Source organism: Phascolarctos cinereus, unplaced genomic scaffold, assembly GCF_003287225.1.
Source record: "Phascolarctos cinereus isolate Bilbo 61053 unplaced genomic scaffold, phaCin_HiC Scaffold_14;HRSCAF=489, whole genome shotgun sequence".
Classification (NCBI taxonomy): Eukaryota; Metazoa; Chordata; class Mammalia; order Diprotodontia; family Phascolarctidae; genus Phascolarctos; species Phascolarctos cinereus.
Window position 1 is genome coordinate 332972 of NW_027555458.1, and position 17387 is coordinate 350358.

A 17387-nucleotide genomic window follows, 5' to 3' on the forward strand; every position below is an offset into this window, starting at 1 on the left:
TCCTGTGATAATGCTCTTATGATCTCCGCCTATGGTGGGTGCTGAAAGCCAGCAATGCTCTGTTTCAGCTACTTGCCTAGGGCCTAAAGGAAATCAGGTATTGGTCCTAGGTCCTACAAGACAGCCTTAGGCTTTTCTTTCTACTTGTGTTCTGGTTCCCGTGGGATAGCTGGGCGAGGGCTGGAGCTCCATATGTATGCGCCAGAGGCAAACACTAGGCTTCTCAGGGCTGGTGATGGGCAGGAATGTGCATGGGGCAGTGTGAGTGGGAGCAGTGCACATTATGTGGTGGGAATGGGTTTCTGGTGGCCCACGGAGTTTTGACAATGACTCGAAGGCTGGTTTTTCCACAGATGAGGGCACTGGTGAGTAGCAGTTACTTCAAGTTTGCCATCTAGTGGCCATTGCCAGAGCAAATAGCTTGGGAAGGGGGTGATAAAAATAAAATAATGCTTTTCTAGAGATGAGAATAGTTTTAAAAGACCACCTTATAGGTCTACAAATATTGGCACTGCAGGAGAACCCCTGCTTTAGTGCCGAGGATGAAGGCTAAGGCCAAGATGCCTGTCAGAGACTTTATGCATCATACTGTGAAAGGATCCTTATGTCCTAGAACAAGAACAGGAAGGGGCCTCCGAGGTCATCTCATGCACCCCCCTCAACTTACACAAGAGCAAAGTGGAGCCCAGAGCAGGGAGTATGACTTCTCCGAGGTCACTCAGATAATAAGTGGCCCAAGCAGGACTCAAGGCTCCAACTCCTAACTGAAGCACTGTAATTAGCTCTCCTCAATCTGCCACTTACCAGCTGTGTGACTTGGGGCAAGGCACTTCAGTCTCTGTTTCTCAGTTTCCTCATCTGTAAAATGGGAATAATTATGCATTTTCTGCCTTCCTGTTGTGAATAAGTAATTATGTAGGCCTTAAAATCCTACAGACATGTGAGCTTCTTTTACATATTTGGGAGTCATTAGCATCCTTTCCTGTGTCTTCCAGGAGCTGGCCCCTTCACTCATCCACCCCTCTTTAAACCTTCGATTGCTCCCTATCTCCTGGCTGCTTCCCTGCTGCCAATAAATCTGCTTGGCTCCCTGCCTTATTTACCAAGCTTTCCCTCAAGTCATTGTTCTAGATGTCTCTTCCCTCTCATAACCAAACTCCTAGAAAAAAATTGTTTTTACTTGTTCCCTTCCTCACCTCCCATTCCTCACACCCTTGGAATCTAGCTCCTAGACTCCCCACTCAGCTGAAGCTGCTCTCAGCCTTTTCGTGGACTTCCTCCTCCTTGTTCCTTCTGCAGCTTTGGCACCATGGAGCGCTGCTTCTTGCTCGATGCCCTCCATGCAGGTGACTGCCAGGTGTACATTGCCAGCCTCCATCTCCTTCCTGGCCTCCATCCCTGCATCTCTGGCTGTCTGCTTGGTTCTCTAATTGTATGTCCCGTAGGCATCTCTCCTTGCCAGTTCTTCTTCCATGTGGCTGCCAACTTGAGATTCCAGAAGCACGAGGTTAACCACGCCACTCCCCTGCTCTAGAAGTGTCTTGAGGAGGAAATACAAATTCTTCTCCCTGGCATTTCAAGCCATTTACAATCTGGCACTAACCTGTCTTTCCAGTCACCCTAAAACTGGCTTGCTTGGTATTCCCCATTTCCCAACTCTGTGACTTTGCCCAGGTTGTTGCCTGTTCCTGAAATATATTCCCCTTCCTCACCTTCACCTTTTGGAGTCCTTTGCTCCCTCCTTATCATGCCAGGTGATGTTCAGAATCTTCCTGACAACTTAAGTGGAAGCCGTTCCATTTCCTGGCATGGCGCTAGTAGACTGTCCAGGTTTCACAGGCATACAACAATGAGGTCAGCACAACAGCTCTGTAGACCTTCAGTTTGGTAGTCAGTCTAATACCTTTTCTCCCCCACACTTTCCTTTGGAGCCTCCCAAACACTGAGCTTGCTCTGGCAATGGGTGCGTCTACTGTGCCTGGCTGGATAAGGTACTGGACACTGAGGTCCTTTCTCCAGCTGAACTGCTGAGCATAACTCTGATGGGCTGGTCACATTGTTCGAATGCCAAACAGACACTTGTCTAAAAGACTGTTTTACAGAGAGCTCACACAAGACAAGTGTCTCACATGGTGGTGAGAAGTCATACAAAGACACTCTCAGGGTCTCTCTGAAGAACTTTGGAATCGGTTGTGAGACATGGGAGACACTGGCATAGGACTGCCCAGCATGGTGTGCCCGCATCAAAGAAGACGCTGTGCTCTGTGAGCAAAGCAGAATCCCAGTAGCACAGAGGAAATGTGAGTTGCACAAATCCAGAGACATCTCCATTGAAAATGTTCTAACAGACTGCTTGTGCCCAACCTGTGGTAGAATCTTCTGGGCTCATGTTGGACTGATCAGCCCCAGCTGGACACACGGACACCAACATTGGGATGTAATGGGCGTCTTAGACAATGAAGGGGGAACAGCACCAACTGTACTCCAAAATTACTTTATCTTGAATATATTTGTATTTGCGCATCAATATACGTGTTGCTATTCCCCTAATAGAATGTAAACTGCTTGAGGGCAAGAACAAATGTGCTGGCAGGGAATGAGATTTGAACTCCATCTGTGGGGTGGGCAGGTGCTTTATAATGGGGATTTATCGACTCTTTCTTTGTTCCCAAGAGCTTCTTTGAAAAGAAAGGCCCAGAGAAAGCGGGGATCTTGTCACCAAGAGCCGGGAGCATCCTGAGTCTTTAGATGGACCTAAAGCCTTGTCTCCATTCTGCAGGCTGTGGAATGTCAAGCCAGAAAGGACCTGAGAGCCAGATGACCCTAGAGGTCATGTTGTCTAACCCTCTCATTTTGCAGATCTGGAAATTTGCCCTGCATCAAAGTCTGTGGCAGAGCCAGGGCTAGAGCCATCACAGCACTCCCTGTGCCACAGAGGCCCTTTTTAGTGCCAGCTAAATCAGCCCCATTTGGAAGAGATGTCCAGGGAGGCCTGCAGCTGAAGGGGAAGTGGGCCCATGCTGGAGCCTCAGAGGGTCCCTAAAGTGCTGAGGAGCTTCTAGTACTGGTCTGACGCTGACGTGCCATGTGACCTTGCACAAAGAAATCCCCCTCGCTCCTTAAGGCTCAGTAGGAGTCCAGATGCTGTAATTCTAGAGATTCTTAACCTGACTGATCGTCAAATGAGTCCCAGGAAGGGGATTGGGTGCTTAGTGAAAAAGCCAACAGGCAGCTAGCTGCAAGGAGGGACTGCAGTTGCATCATAGATGATAGTTGGTGAGATAGAAGAGACCTTAGGGGTCACCTACCGTATGCCCCACAATTTTACAGAGGAAGAAACTGAAGCCCAGAGAGGTCAAGTGACTTGCCCAAGGTAACACAGCTGGGGTTTGAACCCAGGTCTCCTTACTCTCTGGTACCAGAGTCAGTAGCGCCTCACTGCCTGCCTAATGTGGTTCTTGCTGCTTGAAGCAGGTAAGGAGGACAACCTTTGGGAACGGTAAGGTCAGAGGCCATGGAATCTTCTGGATGCTCTTCCATCTAATCCGTAGAATGATACCTCTTGAGGTATCTGGGTCTATCCAACCAGAATCTAAGCAGGCAGGCCCGGGAGGCACATGACCACATGCGGTTTGTGACATGGGAGGCATCTGTACAAAGACTGGGCGGAACTGGACGAGAGGCCGTCAGCTAGCAGGGGTCACTCTGGGGTGGAATCTCTTCTTCTCTCAGATGAGAACTTCTTTCCCTTTCTCAGAGTCATGTTTTTAAATAACTGAAGGAAATGCTCAATTGCGGCTGGAGGTTGGTGAATATGAGGTTGTAAATTTTCCTCATCCAGTTTCATGAACCCCTCCAAATCCATCCACAGCCACCCCCCCAAGGGCTCTGTGGAGCCCAGGTTATGAACTTGTCCAAATCCGTTCACAGACCCCCCCCCGAGGACTCTGTAGACCCCAGGTCATGAACCCCTTGACTAGATGATCTCAAAGGTCCCTTGCCACTCTAAATCCTGTGCTCCTCGGCTCCACAATGTCCCTGCAGGATATCAACATGAGGAAGGCTTTCCGGAGCTCCACAATCCAGAATCAGCAGGTGGTATCACGTAACTCCATCCCCAACCCTGTGATGGAGATGTACCAGCGGTGTGACAAGCCCCCGCCTCTCAACATCCTCACAGCTCACAGGTAGGAGGGAGGGTAGGGCCCCTGGCGACCAGGATAGGTCTGGAGAGTGAGAGCAGGTGGAGCCCGAGTCAGAATCCTGTTCTATCTGCTGAGGCTTGGGCTTTGGTCAGGAGTGCCGGCCTTAGAGTTGGGGCACCTGATGGAGCCCTGGCTGAGTCCTTTCTTAGCTGTGTAACCTGGGGCAACTCACTGCATCTCTTATAGCTTCAGTTTCCTCATCTGATAGTAGACAAAATTGGCCTTCCTGCCACACAAGGTCATGGGGAGCAAAATGCTCACTGGCCTTTTTTCCCCACTTATTGAGAATATGTGAACTGCTGCCATGAAAGAGGTTGTCTTTGGCTCCATGTTGAGCTGCCGTCTTACCTGGGTAGTGACCTTTGCCTGCCCAGGCCTCATCACCTTGACTAGTGGGTCAAGCGTTCCTCCTCACTTCTTGGCTCAGAGCTGGGGGCATGTAAGCGTGACTACTAAGATTCCCTCCACACCAGAGAACACCTATCAGTTAACAGTCGCGGCTGGTGATAATAAAGAAGAGCTGGCAATGATTTAGAGTTTTTATGATTATAAGGTTTATGTTACGAGCTTTGTATCTCCCTCAGTGCCTCTGCACACAGTAGGCACCAAATACATCTTCACAACAACTCTGGATTATGATCCCTATTTTACAGATGAAAAAACTGAGACCCAGAGAAGTGAATGACTTGCCTTAGGTCACACAGTTAGTAGGTGGGAAGATGAGGCTTCCTGACTCCAAGCTCGGTGTTTTTTCTCCTACACTACTGCTACCATCTCAACATGCTTCCCTGCGGAGCACACAGCCTTCTTGCTGAAGCCAAGTAACATCCATCTTTCAGGAATGTTCTTTGGAGGGCAGGTTGTTTGGGGGTTTGTTGGGAAGTGTCTGGTTGGTTGAAACAATGGTTTCATCCACTGCCTCGCAGTCAGGAGACCTAGTGTTAAATATGTTCTGAGCCTTCTAGATCTAAGCTCCCATCATCCCAACAAGAGAGGGCATTTCCTATCCTTGGGGGATGTCCCTGGAAGGCAGCAAGCTCAAATTTAACTGGGCCTCATGGCTTTCTGATGTGGGTCCGAATCACAGCTAACTGTGTGACCTTAAGCAAGTCTCTTACCCTTTCTAGGCCTCATTTTGTTCTTCTGTAAAATACAGGGGGCAGACTAGATGGCAGCTGTTGATGAGCTCACTAACATGCCCTTTTGGGTCCATTTCAGAGATGACAAGAAAGATGGCCTTAAATTCTATACTGACCCATCATATTTCTTCAACTTGTGGAAAGAGAAAATGCTTCAGGCCACTGAGGATAAGAGGAAGGAGAAACAAAGGCAGAAGGTACATGGGTGGGGCTGGAAAGAGAATTAGACATGAGAGGAGCTCCCTATCTCTCATAGTTCCATGGAGTTAGAAGTCCTCTTGGCTTGGGCCCTAGTTGTGTGACCTTGGATAATTCACTTCTTTCTGAGCTACAGTGTCCTCATCTGTAAAATAAGGGAGGCACATTAGATGGCCTCCTAGATCCCTTATTATCTGTGATTGTGTGTATGTGTGTGTGCTCATGTATGTGTGTGTGTGTTTTTAGGGAGAACCCTGACAAGAGGTGGCAGGACCAGGATGATGAAGGGAGTGGAAGCCCTGCTGTGTGAGAATCAGCATTGAGTTTGGAAAAGGAAAGGCTTTGTGGGGGGCCATGGCAGCAGTCTCCAAGTATTTGAAGAAGGATTAGCCTCTTCTTTGCTTGGTCCCAGAGAACTAGCAACTATGTGGGGAAGTTGACAAGAGATTCTGGTTCAAATCTAAACTCTCTTGGGGGAATTACAGATTGGGGTGTCCTTTACAGGTGAGGGTCAGGGCCCATGCAGTCCTGAGATTCCCCAATCAGAGCTAGTTCCTGGTCAGGCTGTTGCAACACTGCTCCCCAGAGTGGCCTTCATTGCTCAGGAAGCACCTTTTCCTCAGAATCCATAGATGCGTAGCTCAGCTACTCAATTTGGAAGGCTGCAGACTTTGGCTTCAGTGACATCAGCATTTGTCCCTTCTGTCCACCCACCCCCGCCAATCCCTCTTGACCCTCCTTGGACTCCCAGGACCCACCTGGCTTTTCTGTGAATCCTAGGCTGGACTAAGGAAGGGAAGGACCCTGTTGTCCTCAGCTCTGATCAGCCTACATACAAAATATTGTGTTCAGTTCTGGAGGCCACATGTTAAGGACTTTAATTAGCTGCAGGACAACCAGGTTAGGGAAGGTCTCTGGGAGCCCACCATGTGAAGATCGCTTGAAGAGACTGTGGAAAGAGAAGACATGATAGCTGTTTTCAAGTATTTGAAAGGTAAATGACTAAGAATACAACGTGGCCCAAAGACAAAGAGCTGATATTTTAATTCCATTTCAATGAATTCCCTTTGTGAATCAGTTTATTTGGTCTCTTTTGCTGACTGTATCTTCCATCCCCTAATCCTGGGTGTTTTTTCTCTCTACATACTATCTACCCATGTGATTTCATCAGGTTCCTTAGGATCATGTATCATCTCTACATAGGTAACTCCAAAGTCCAAAGGATTTTATAAGCCTTTCATGTTATATCAGTGATTATTAACCCTGATCTGTCCCCTCGTTACCAGCTGCCAGGAAGACATCTCTATGTGGATGTCCCATTGGCACCTCAAAATCAAGATGTTGAAAACAAAGCTCATTGTCTTCCCCTTAAAACCTGCTCCTCGCCCACACTTGCCCATTTTGTTAAAGGTACCACCACTAATTCCTGTTCTACCTCCCCACCATCCTTTCTGCCTGCCCGCGTGGATTCCTCATCACCTCCTTCCTGGGGCATCGTAATGGTATTCTTGTCTCTAGTCTCTCCCTTCTCCATCCTTCTTCCATACACCTGGCAAAATAATCTTCCTAAAGCACAAATTCCATGCTCAGAATTCTTTAGTGGTTCTCTGTTGCCTCTGGGATAAAGTAATTTGTCTGCCTGGCATTGCCTTCTCACCCTAGCCCATAATATCTAGCTGGCCCCAGATTGGCTCATTCTTCATTTGCGTTCCATCCAGTCATCCAGCCAGCCATCTTGCAATCTGCCCTCAATCCTATCCCCACCCAATGTCCCAGTTTCCCACTGTCAGCCTCCTCAAGTAGAGTAGTCAAATCAATACGTTTCTGTGCAATAAGAACAATGAATAAAATGAGACGATTCAGACGGCAACTTGGTCTAAGGAAAACGATTGCTCCCTTCTTAAATTCATCAAACTAATACCAATTTTGCTTCAGGTTTGCATCAAACCAACATTGCTTCAGGAAAGGATATCTTCTTAATTGGCTGCCCAATGGATAACTTCGCCATCCTTGTTGACTTAGACCAAAATTCCCTTCCTTAGCTACCACTTCCCTCCATGTTTTGTCTTCCCCATTAGAATATCAGCTCCTTGTGGGCAAGGGCCATCTCAACCTTGTGTTTGTATTCCTAGCACTGAGCACATTCCCTGGCATGGAGTAAGTGATTAATGAATGCTTTTTTTTATTCATTCCTTTAAAGCCTTTCCCAAGTAACTCCAACCAAACTTTCAAGGCATATTTTCTATTACTTTCCTGTATTCATTGTATACTCTAGCCAGCCTGGCCTGGTAGCCGTTCCTTGAACCCAGCCTCTCATCTACCTTCACCAGGCTTTTGTACGTACTGCCTTGCCTGAAATGTAAACGTTGTTCACCTCTGCCTCTTCAAATCCTTAGTTTCCTTCACCCTTTTTTCCACCAAACTGGCTCCCCTCTGTGTTCCTCACTCACAACACCCCATCTCCCACCTCCATGCCTTTGCGCTGGCTGTCCCCCATGCCTGCAATGCACTCCCCATGAAGCCTTTCCTGATTCCCACCCCCACCTGCTAGTGTCCTCTTTCCCCAACTGCTATATATGTATGTATGTGTTTATATGTATTTATACTCTTTGTAGTTATACTGTGGATATTATTATTATTATTGTTAGAAGTATTTTGTCATCCCCATTGGAATATTATCTCCTTGTGAGTAGGGATTGTGTCCTCTGCAATAGCAGAGCTTAGCACAGTGCCTGGCACATAGTAGGTGCTTCATGAGGACTTGCTGATTGATTATAGAAAAGAAGACAGACTTAACTGATTACCAAAGAGAAGATACCACTATAAAGTTGTGTCATTTAAAAGAGTAAAATTGCGTTCAGAAGTCATGGCATTTTATAGCCAGAAGGTTTCCTTTCATAGGCAAAGTCTCCCTTTTGAAAGGTTAGGAAACTGAGGCACATTAACAAATTAAAAAGGTCAATGTGCTGCCCAATGTCACCCAACCCTTGGGGACAGAAAGGGGCCAAAATGCCAGGCCTGTGTTCATGCTCCCCAAGAGAGTAACTAGCAGTTGTGCCCCTCTTACCTGGACAGGAGGAGGCTCGCAAGTGGCCTCCTTCCCTTCCCCCAGAGGAGGAGTGCAGGGAGGAATGTTTGTCTTTATTTCTCTTTGCCAGAGCATCCCCATGGGAGAATGGAAGGGCCTTGGGGGCGGGTCCTGTTTCCCTTCTGTATGCGGATCTTGGTGCCTAGTTCAGTGTCTGGGAGCCTGGCAGCACTGAGGGAGAGCTTGTTAGTAAGTACATAGATGGGAGAGCATCTAGCAAAGGGCTGTGCCACTGAGTGGAGGAGGTGGCTTCTGTGAGAACAGGCGAGAGCTGCTTTATCCCAGTCCAATATTTCTCCGCTTTTTTAAAAAAAAAATTTCCAATCTCTTTTAGAGGGCAAGTGAGCCCTGTGGCCCTAACCTCTGGCCCACAGCTGAGGCTGCAGCAACATGTATTCAGTGTGAAGGGGATTCCCAGTTTGGGGGAGTGGAGTGGCAGGCATCATCAATTCTCTAATAGGCTCTGTGTACATGTGTCTCTCTGTCTGTCTGTCTCTCCCTCTTTCTCTGTGTCTGTCTCTCTCTCTCTGTCCCTGTCTCTGTCTCTCTGTCGCTGTCTCTCTCATTACTACAAATGGATTCCAATCTTGTCTCTGCCTAATTCCCTGAATCACCATAGCTCATTATTTGACCTCTCTAGACCTCACTTTCCTCCTCTGTAAAATGAAGGGGTTTAAAAGATGACCATTAGGTCTGGTCAAGTTCTTCGTCAAATGTCTCCAAAATTGTTTGGCTTACTGGCCCTTTTTCAAAAAAAAATAAATTACTCAGTGCCCCCCCCCCACCGGAAATCTATTTTTCTTAACCTTTATATTTTTTTTTAAAACTTGCATCATTTAAAAAAAATGTAAAAAATTTTCCTAAAAAAATGATGCATTTAAAATTTAGTAATTCAGTTTAAATTCACTTTTTTTCCCTGCATTGAAATTTTGGTGATACATATTGTGCCGTATCACCATACAGTATATTGTAAACAAGTTGTTAAATACACATTTTCCTCAGATGCCTGCTGGACTTCCTGACATTGTTCAACATCCTCACCTGCCAACACTTACTTGTTCAAACCTGTCAGTGGACTTTACCGCTGATCAGTTATGACTTGCATTTTTTGTGTTTATTTGGAAAATAATGTAATCCCTATGACTATAACTCTGTTACACAACAGATGAAACATGTACCAGTGGTTTTTCAAAATTTTCTTCTTGGGGCAGCTAGGTGGTACAGTAGATAGAGAACCGGCCTTGGACTCAGGAGGACCTGAGTTCAAATCAGGCCTCAGACACATAACACTCACTAGCTGTGTGACTCTGGGCAAGCCACTTAACCCCAATTACCTCATAAAAAAAACAAAAACGAAAACAATGCACTTCTTTTTTATGTTTCCACTGCCTCCTTATTTTTATTCAGTGCCCCCCAATTGCACCCTACGCTAGTACCATCCCCCTGGATCCTTCCAGCGCCCTCCAGGGGGCAGTGTCACCTGCTTTGGGAGCTAGATGTATGATCTTATGCATGACCATGAAGCCCCTTCCCTGCCATGGGCCTCAATTTCCTCCCCTGTAAAAGGAGGAGGTTTTCCAATATGACCTTGTGAGGCCCCTTCCAGCCTAACTCCATCTTGCCCCTGCTAGGGGCAGAGCAGCACCTCTGAGCCTCTCTGCTCCTACCCCTCTGCTCCTCTCTTCCTTGTGGGTGCCCTCTTGCCCTAGCCTCCCCCTCTCCCTGAACTTTCCAATTCCCTCTCCATCATTCCCTTATCCCTATGGGGCAGAGCAGCACCTTGGGCCTCTCTGCTCCTCCCCCTGTGCTCCTCTCCCACCCTGTGGGTGCCCCTCTGGCCCTCCCCTCCCCCTTTCTCAGCACTTTCCCATTCCGTCTCCTGCATCTCCTTATACCTAGGGGGCAAAGGAGCACCTCTGCACCCCTCTGCTCCTCCCCCTCTGCTCCTCTCCCTCCCTGTGGGTGCACCTCTGGCCCTCCCTTCCCCCTCTCTCTGCACCTTACCATTACCTCTCCTAAATCCCTTTATCACTAGGGGGCAGAGCAGCACCGCTGACCCTCTCTGCTCCTCCCCCTCTGCTCCTCACCCACCCTGTGGGTGCCCCTCTGGCCCTCCCCTCCCCCTTTCTCAGCACTTTCCCATTCCCTCTCCTGCTTCCCCTTATACCTAGGGGGCAAAGGAGCACCTCTGCACCTCTCTGCTCCTCCCCCTCTGCTCCTCTCCCTCCCTGTAGGTGCACCTCTGGCCCTCCCTGCCCCCTCTCTCTACACCTTACCATTACCTCTCCTAAATCCCTTTATACCTAGGGGACAGAGCAGCACCTCTGACCCTCTCTGCTCCTCCCCCTCTGCTCCTCTCCCTCCCTGTGGGTGCCCCTCTGGCCCTCCCCTCCCCCTCTCTCTGCACTTTCCCGTGCCCTCTCCTGCATCCCCTTATCCCTAGGGGGCACAGCAGCACCCCTGGGCATCTCTGCTCCTCCCCCTCTGCTCCTCTCCCTCCATGTGGGTTTTCCTCTGGCCCTCCCCTCCCCCTCTCTCTGCACTTTCCCATTCCCTCTCCTTCACCCTTAGGGGGCAGAGCAGCACCTCTGGCCATCTCTGCTCCTCCCCCTGTGGTCCTCTCCCTCCCTGTGGTGCCCTTCTGACCCTCTCCTCCTCCCCTCTCTGCCCCTTCCTGTGCCTTTGACTGCATCCCTTTATCCCTAGGGACAGAGCAGGCTCCTTCCTTTCTGTCCTTGAGAGACCTCAAGGCAGGGTGTGTCTGAGGGTCTCCTGATAGAGGTAAGCCTCATTTCTTATCCTTCTCCATCCTCTAGGTGGGAGGGCCAAGGGTCTGGGGTCTGGGGGTAGAGGGCCCCATAAGGAGCTTCTGAAGGCACTGAATTCGCTATGGTTATCTTTCATCAGGGGTCTGAGTGTGAGTTGCTGCCTTGGGCCTCTTAGGCCTGCTGACGCCTTTACCACGTGGCCGTGGGGGCCTGTAACTAATCATAAATGGGGAAGGGTGGTTTCTGTAGGGTATTTAATATGTTCAATACCATATAATAACTAATATAATATAATATTTGATGAGGGAATTTTGAGCTTAGCTGATTCATGGAGACTAATTCAAGAAGTTATTAGTTAACGCAGATTCTCGATTATCCCAGAGCTCATAAAGATAAGAATTAAATAGGTCAAGTGTCATGCCAGATGGTGACCTGGAGGACAGGTGGGTCTTCTGGATGACCCCCCCCAAGAAATGGCTACACCACCAGGCCTCCCCCCCACCCAAGTATCCAGGAGAGGGCCCATCCTTCCAGGCCAGGACTTGGGCATTTTAAAAAAATTTAAACACTCCCTGGCAGAGATTTCTCCTTGTCCTCCTTGCCTCTGCCACCTCCCTCAGTCACTGCCCACATGGCATCTTGTTTAGGAACCCGGGAATGAGCGGGCAAAGACTTCCGGCCCTGAAGGAGGGCCATCGCTTGGGTACAGGTGAGTGGGGGAGATGCCTGGGCCTACAAAGAGGGGGCTGCCTGGACACAGAAAGGAAAGCTGCACTTTCAGGAAACGTCTCCCTAACAATCAAGTCTGCTTACTTGTTCCCAGTTTTTCCCTCCTGTATTTGTGTTTCTGAGTCAAAATTCTGTGTGGTACCTAGGCCCTGGTGAAAGCCCATTCCTCTTCCTACCCAAAGAGGCCTCTTTCTGGATCATCGCCTACACATCAAGTGGCTGCCCCTTCTATGAGCCTAACAGTGCAGAACCAGCACCACAGGGACTCGTGACTGCCCTCTGTAAGTTGGGGATGAGACAACACCCTTCCCTGTCCTTGACCCCTAACTTCTCACTCTGAAAACCCCAATGGTTTCTTAGTGGAAAAGGAAGCAGTTGGCTCAGGGCAATGCTCTCCTCTCATGTTCTACCCATGTTTATAGAGATGGGTTTGCATGCACATATATGTACACAGTCTTCTTTCTGGTTCTATCCCTTCTGCTAGCACAAAAATCTCAGAGTCTCCTTTTGGCTACATGCAGGTTGTCCCAAAGTTCTTAGTGCAGATTTAGGCTCTAATAACTTCAGATGCATAAATGCTACAAACTTTAAAAAAAATACTTTGATATTTTAAAGTTTCTTTTACACTCATGTGGTTTTGTGAATTTTGAATAACAAATTTTTCATTTAAATTTTGACATAATGAGAGCATCCTGTAATGTCAAATTGCATTTAACATATTATGGATGCTACTTTCTCAGAGCTGTGGATAGCAAAGGGGATTCTCTTCCTTTGCCACCTTGATTAACTGATCTATCTCTACTAGCGATTTTTTTCTTCTGGGGCCATGTGAAAGCTGTCCTATACGCATCAAAACTTTGCTCTTTACATTATCTTCAGGCTAGAATTGCACGTGGTGTCTTTTCAATCATTGATCATCAGCTGATGAGAGTTTTTAGGAAGTTTGAAAATCAACTAATGTCCAGCTCATGATGATGGTTATGTTGAATTTTCACAGGAGACATAGCAATGTTTTAAAAATTAAAATAATCTTTCAAATGTTGTTTTTCCAAAGTTTGTGGCATTAGCATCCTCTGAATCAGCTTTGCCGTCACACTCGTATGCTTTTAGTGATGATGTGTTCTGTGCTATCATTCTTAAGATCCAGGAGCTCACCCCAAAGCAGAGAGGAGAAGGATCCTGCAACCAATTATCGAAAATGAATGCAGACATTGAAATGCACAGTGAAGAGTCCAATATCACCAAGAGAAGTTGATGAGATGGCAGAGAAGCAAGCAGCAGGTGTGTTCTCCAAGGGGAGAAATGCAGTAGCCCAGGCAGCAGTTGCCGATTCTGAAATCCAGGAGGAAGAGGAGCCCCAGGGAGCTGCTGCAAACCCTGGCCCAGCACCTAGGCAGACGCCTGATGTGTTTCCTTACCACCCCAAATATTCATGGGGCCCAAGAAAAAAGGAGAAAGTATGACCAGAAAGGCAGGCTGATCTGTAATGGTATCGATCTGTGTGACTGCCTGCAGGTTGATTGTGCTGGCTGCTTCTATCCATGCCCCAGGTGCAACTCCAGGAAATGTGGAGTCAAGTGCCGCCAGAATCGCAAGTGGGTTTATAACAAGGTGGAGGATGAATCTGGCGAGTGGTCAAGTGATTTCCCTTTGCATTTCCTGAATAAGGTCCTGGCGACACTGGCTCCCCTTTCTGTGAGGATTGAGCTGGCTTTTTAAAAAAAATGAGCTTTAGGCCTTAGGCAAAGAGTTGAAATGGACCTAGTGTCAATTGATCATTCCGGCTTTGGGGACCAATGCCATCCTCCCCAAAGGATTCCATCATTTTAGGATTTGTTTTTGGTGTGGAAAAGAGAGTAAGTCTTTCTTGCCCTGCCATCTTTCCACCTTCAGTGACTTCAGATATGTCTTTAAAGTTTGAAAAAAGAAAGGAGCCTCAATTTCTAAAGCCAGGAGTTTACTGTTCTTCAAGTTGTCATTAGTGCTTGATGGTAAAAAACAAACAAACAAAAAAAGCAAAAAACTTAAGTATTAACTGCTACTAAATGTGATAATGAGATCATATCCACCATATGATGGCAAATATTTGCTTGTTACACTTGTATTTGCTCTTATGTTGTTGTATTTTGATTCTTTCTGACTTCTCCAATTTAATCTTTCATGTTGAGTGGTAGTAGATAAATTGTTAAGCTATCAGATGTCTTCATAGACAAAATGTATAAGTATTGTTCAAGTAATAGCATTTAAAGACAAAAAAATATTAAAAAACCCATTTACAAATTCAAAGCTGGTTTTTAATGTCAAAGAATTCCCTTCAGTTCAGAATCAAGCATGGCTCTGGGCAACTATGTCCAATGGGGTACACCTGGGGAGGTAGGGACTCCCCACCAATAGGGTGAAGGGAAGAAAGATACCCCAAAAAGGTCACAATGAGTCAGATGTGACTGAACACGAGTGAACCAAAAAACAGGAGCAGTCATGTGGTGTAGGGAATACAGTGCAAGGCCTGGAATCAGGAAAGCTCATCTTCCTGAGTTCAAACGTGGCCTCAGACACTAGCTGTGTGCCCTGGGCAAGTCACTTCACCCTGTTTGCCTTAGTTTCCTCATCTGTACAATGAGCTGGAGAAGGAAATGGCAAACCACTCCAGTATCTTTGCTAAGAAAACCTCAAATGGGGTTACAAAGAGGCAGATGTGATTGAAAACAAGGAAACAAAGTGAAAAAACAAAAAAGATCACATCTGGAGGGTAGGCAGCCGTGTGTTACTCAGAGGACAGCGTGAAACTTGCTCATCCAGCCAGAACAATGGGCAGGAGGGACTTGCCACCACCTGGTGAGGCGAAGCACAAAGGTCAGAACAAAGGTCATATAGTCCTAACTCAAAGACACCCACCCACCACTGGCTGTAAATTCCCATTGGACAGCAATTTCAGCCTTACTATCTAAAATGTGAAAATCTACCACAGAAACAAGAAATCTCATTAAAATACTAGCAATCTTAGCTATTTTATCGTTATTTGGCATTAGCCATGACCTAATGTGCCAGTACGGATCATGTGTTTTCCAGGAACTTGAAACTTGGGCCTATTCAGGCTAGTAACCTAACCTTCAGTTTGTAACAGTCTACAAAACTGTTACACTCAGTCCATCTGAGAGATCTCACACTGTTTACATTGTCTCACTCAGTCCCTCCGCTTTTATCTTACTGAGTTCTCTTCAAAATTTTGTAACATCATCTCACACACTTCATGGTAACTCTCCTTCATTCCTATCAGGATCATCCTGTTCTGATGCTGCAATAGGTACCCAACCCTGTCCCTGCAAAAGCAACATTCTAGTATTTTCAGAGGCAGTAGTAATCATTTTAGCAATGCTATCTTTTACTAACTTAGTAACTAATTGAATTATACAAGGTATGCATATAGGAAGTAAAATAATCCCACTAAAAGCTATTAGCAAACAACAGGAGTTTTTTCCACCAACTACCCCCAAACCAGGACCACCAAGTGGTGTTAAAGGATTTGACCATGTTTGAACCAGGACATGGGCCAATTTTCTAATTTCTTTGTTAATATTTTTCACTGCCTGTTCTACGTCATCTAGTTTTATACAACATGTTGAAAAATTCAGTTTCCCACATATAACCCCTTCTTCAGCTAACAAATAATCCAATACTAGTCTATGTTGCAGAATAGCCCGCCTGCTCTGCTCAGCATAAGTTGCAAGTAAATCAGTAGTTTTGGTAATCTGATAAGTTATACTTTCTACAACAGCCTATAACCTAATTAATCTATTTAATAAATAAATCAGGGTCCTGTATCCCCCAGCTTCCATCTTGTGCCCAGGTTGCTGGTCCATATTCTTTATTATCCTTCCTGGGGGCCAACCATCCCCCCAACAGTTAGCATTTCTTGTAGATGCTATTGATGAATCAATTGGCCTCCGATCTCTTTCAAGGTCATCATATAGTTGTATCCCTAACCGCTTCCCTTCTTGTCCTGCTAAAAAAAGAATTTAGACTTACTAATCCAATATAACGATTTCCAGTCTAATCTGTTGGAAGGTGTGTATAAGCAGTTAAACCACGTATCCAACAATGGCCTTTTAAAGCTGGTTGTTTTTTACTGAAAATTCGACTCACATTTCCTCTTGATGGATAGTATGCAATATCCCTGTCTCCCAATGGTCCCCCTCAGAACTGTATATGGTCCCCATCTTTATAAATACATTTCCATAGCTGTTTATTTTTTTTCCAATTACAATTTTCCACCCCTGGATCTGAATTAGTAAGACCCTCCTTGCTCCAAAATTTCCTAAAATATCCACACCATGTTTGATTTCTCCATGCCCAATCATAATAAGGAAGCCTCAGTTTCCCATTAATACTATTTTTATCTTTACATAGATTTAGTCACTCTAAGTAACCAATTTCCTGGGAAAGATTACAGCTTAAACAAGGATTCCCTCCTGCCAGTACACATCTGCAGGTTGTGCGATAATTAGTACCAGTAAGGCACCTTGCACTCTTACATGATATCCATGTCCCATTAGTGTATTTAATATGAGTGGCATTCCCTCTACCTTGACATAGGGAACAGTCAACTTCAAAGTAACCAATCTGGCAGGAATAAGTATACTTACATGTACTTATCCCCCAATTGCTTTCCCCTACCCTTTTGATTAATACAATACTTCCCTTTAATTGATTCAACTAGGGGCCAGGAATGTTCTTCAGTCACAGGCCAAAAACCTGTTTGATTATTAACCTCAGATCTGTTACTTAAGATCCAGGCCAGACTTAAGGGCACGGGTACCCGTGGCCATTGCTCAAGCTGTTGAGGCCCCCCACAAATCTGACAGTTCTTAAGGTTAAATATTTCCCCTAGTTTTTGCGTAAGTTGTATAAATTGATTCTCTTGTGGAAACAGTACAGGGATATGTACAGCAGTAACAGTCACCATAAGCAATGAAAGAAGTTTAAGGATCATGATAAGGACCGTAGGAGGCAGTCTCCTTTATATATATAGTTTGAGGTCCTCTTGTTTTTCAGCAGTCCATTCAGATGAAGGAGGCACCACTGGTCCTTTTACTCTGGTGTGATGGGTCCAACCCCACTTCTGGTTGTGAACTGCAGTATCAGATGTTAAAAGTACCTGAAAGGGCCCATCCCAACTCAGGGTAAATTTTTCATCATTCCAAGATTGCACATTTACCGAATCACCTACTTGTAGTTTGTGAACACGAAACCCTAGAGGGGG

At 46.3% G+C, this 17387-nt stretch overlaps 1 long non-coding RNA gene across 1 annotated transcript; it reads left to right on the forward strand.

Moving 5' to 3' along the window:
* The first annotated feature begins 11251 nt into the window (after positions 1-11251).
* On the forward strand, positions 11252-13364 carry LOC144456192 (uncharacterized). Its single transcript, XR_013485106.1, has 3 exons — positions 11252-11411; positions 12274-12408; positions 13269-13364. It is a non-coding gene; the product is annotated as an uncharacterized LOC144456192 (long non-coding RNA).
* The last annotated feature ends 4023 nt before the right edge of the window (positions 13365-17387 follow it).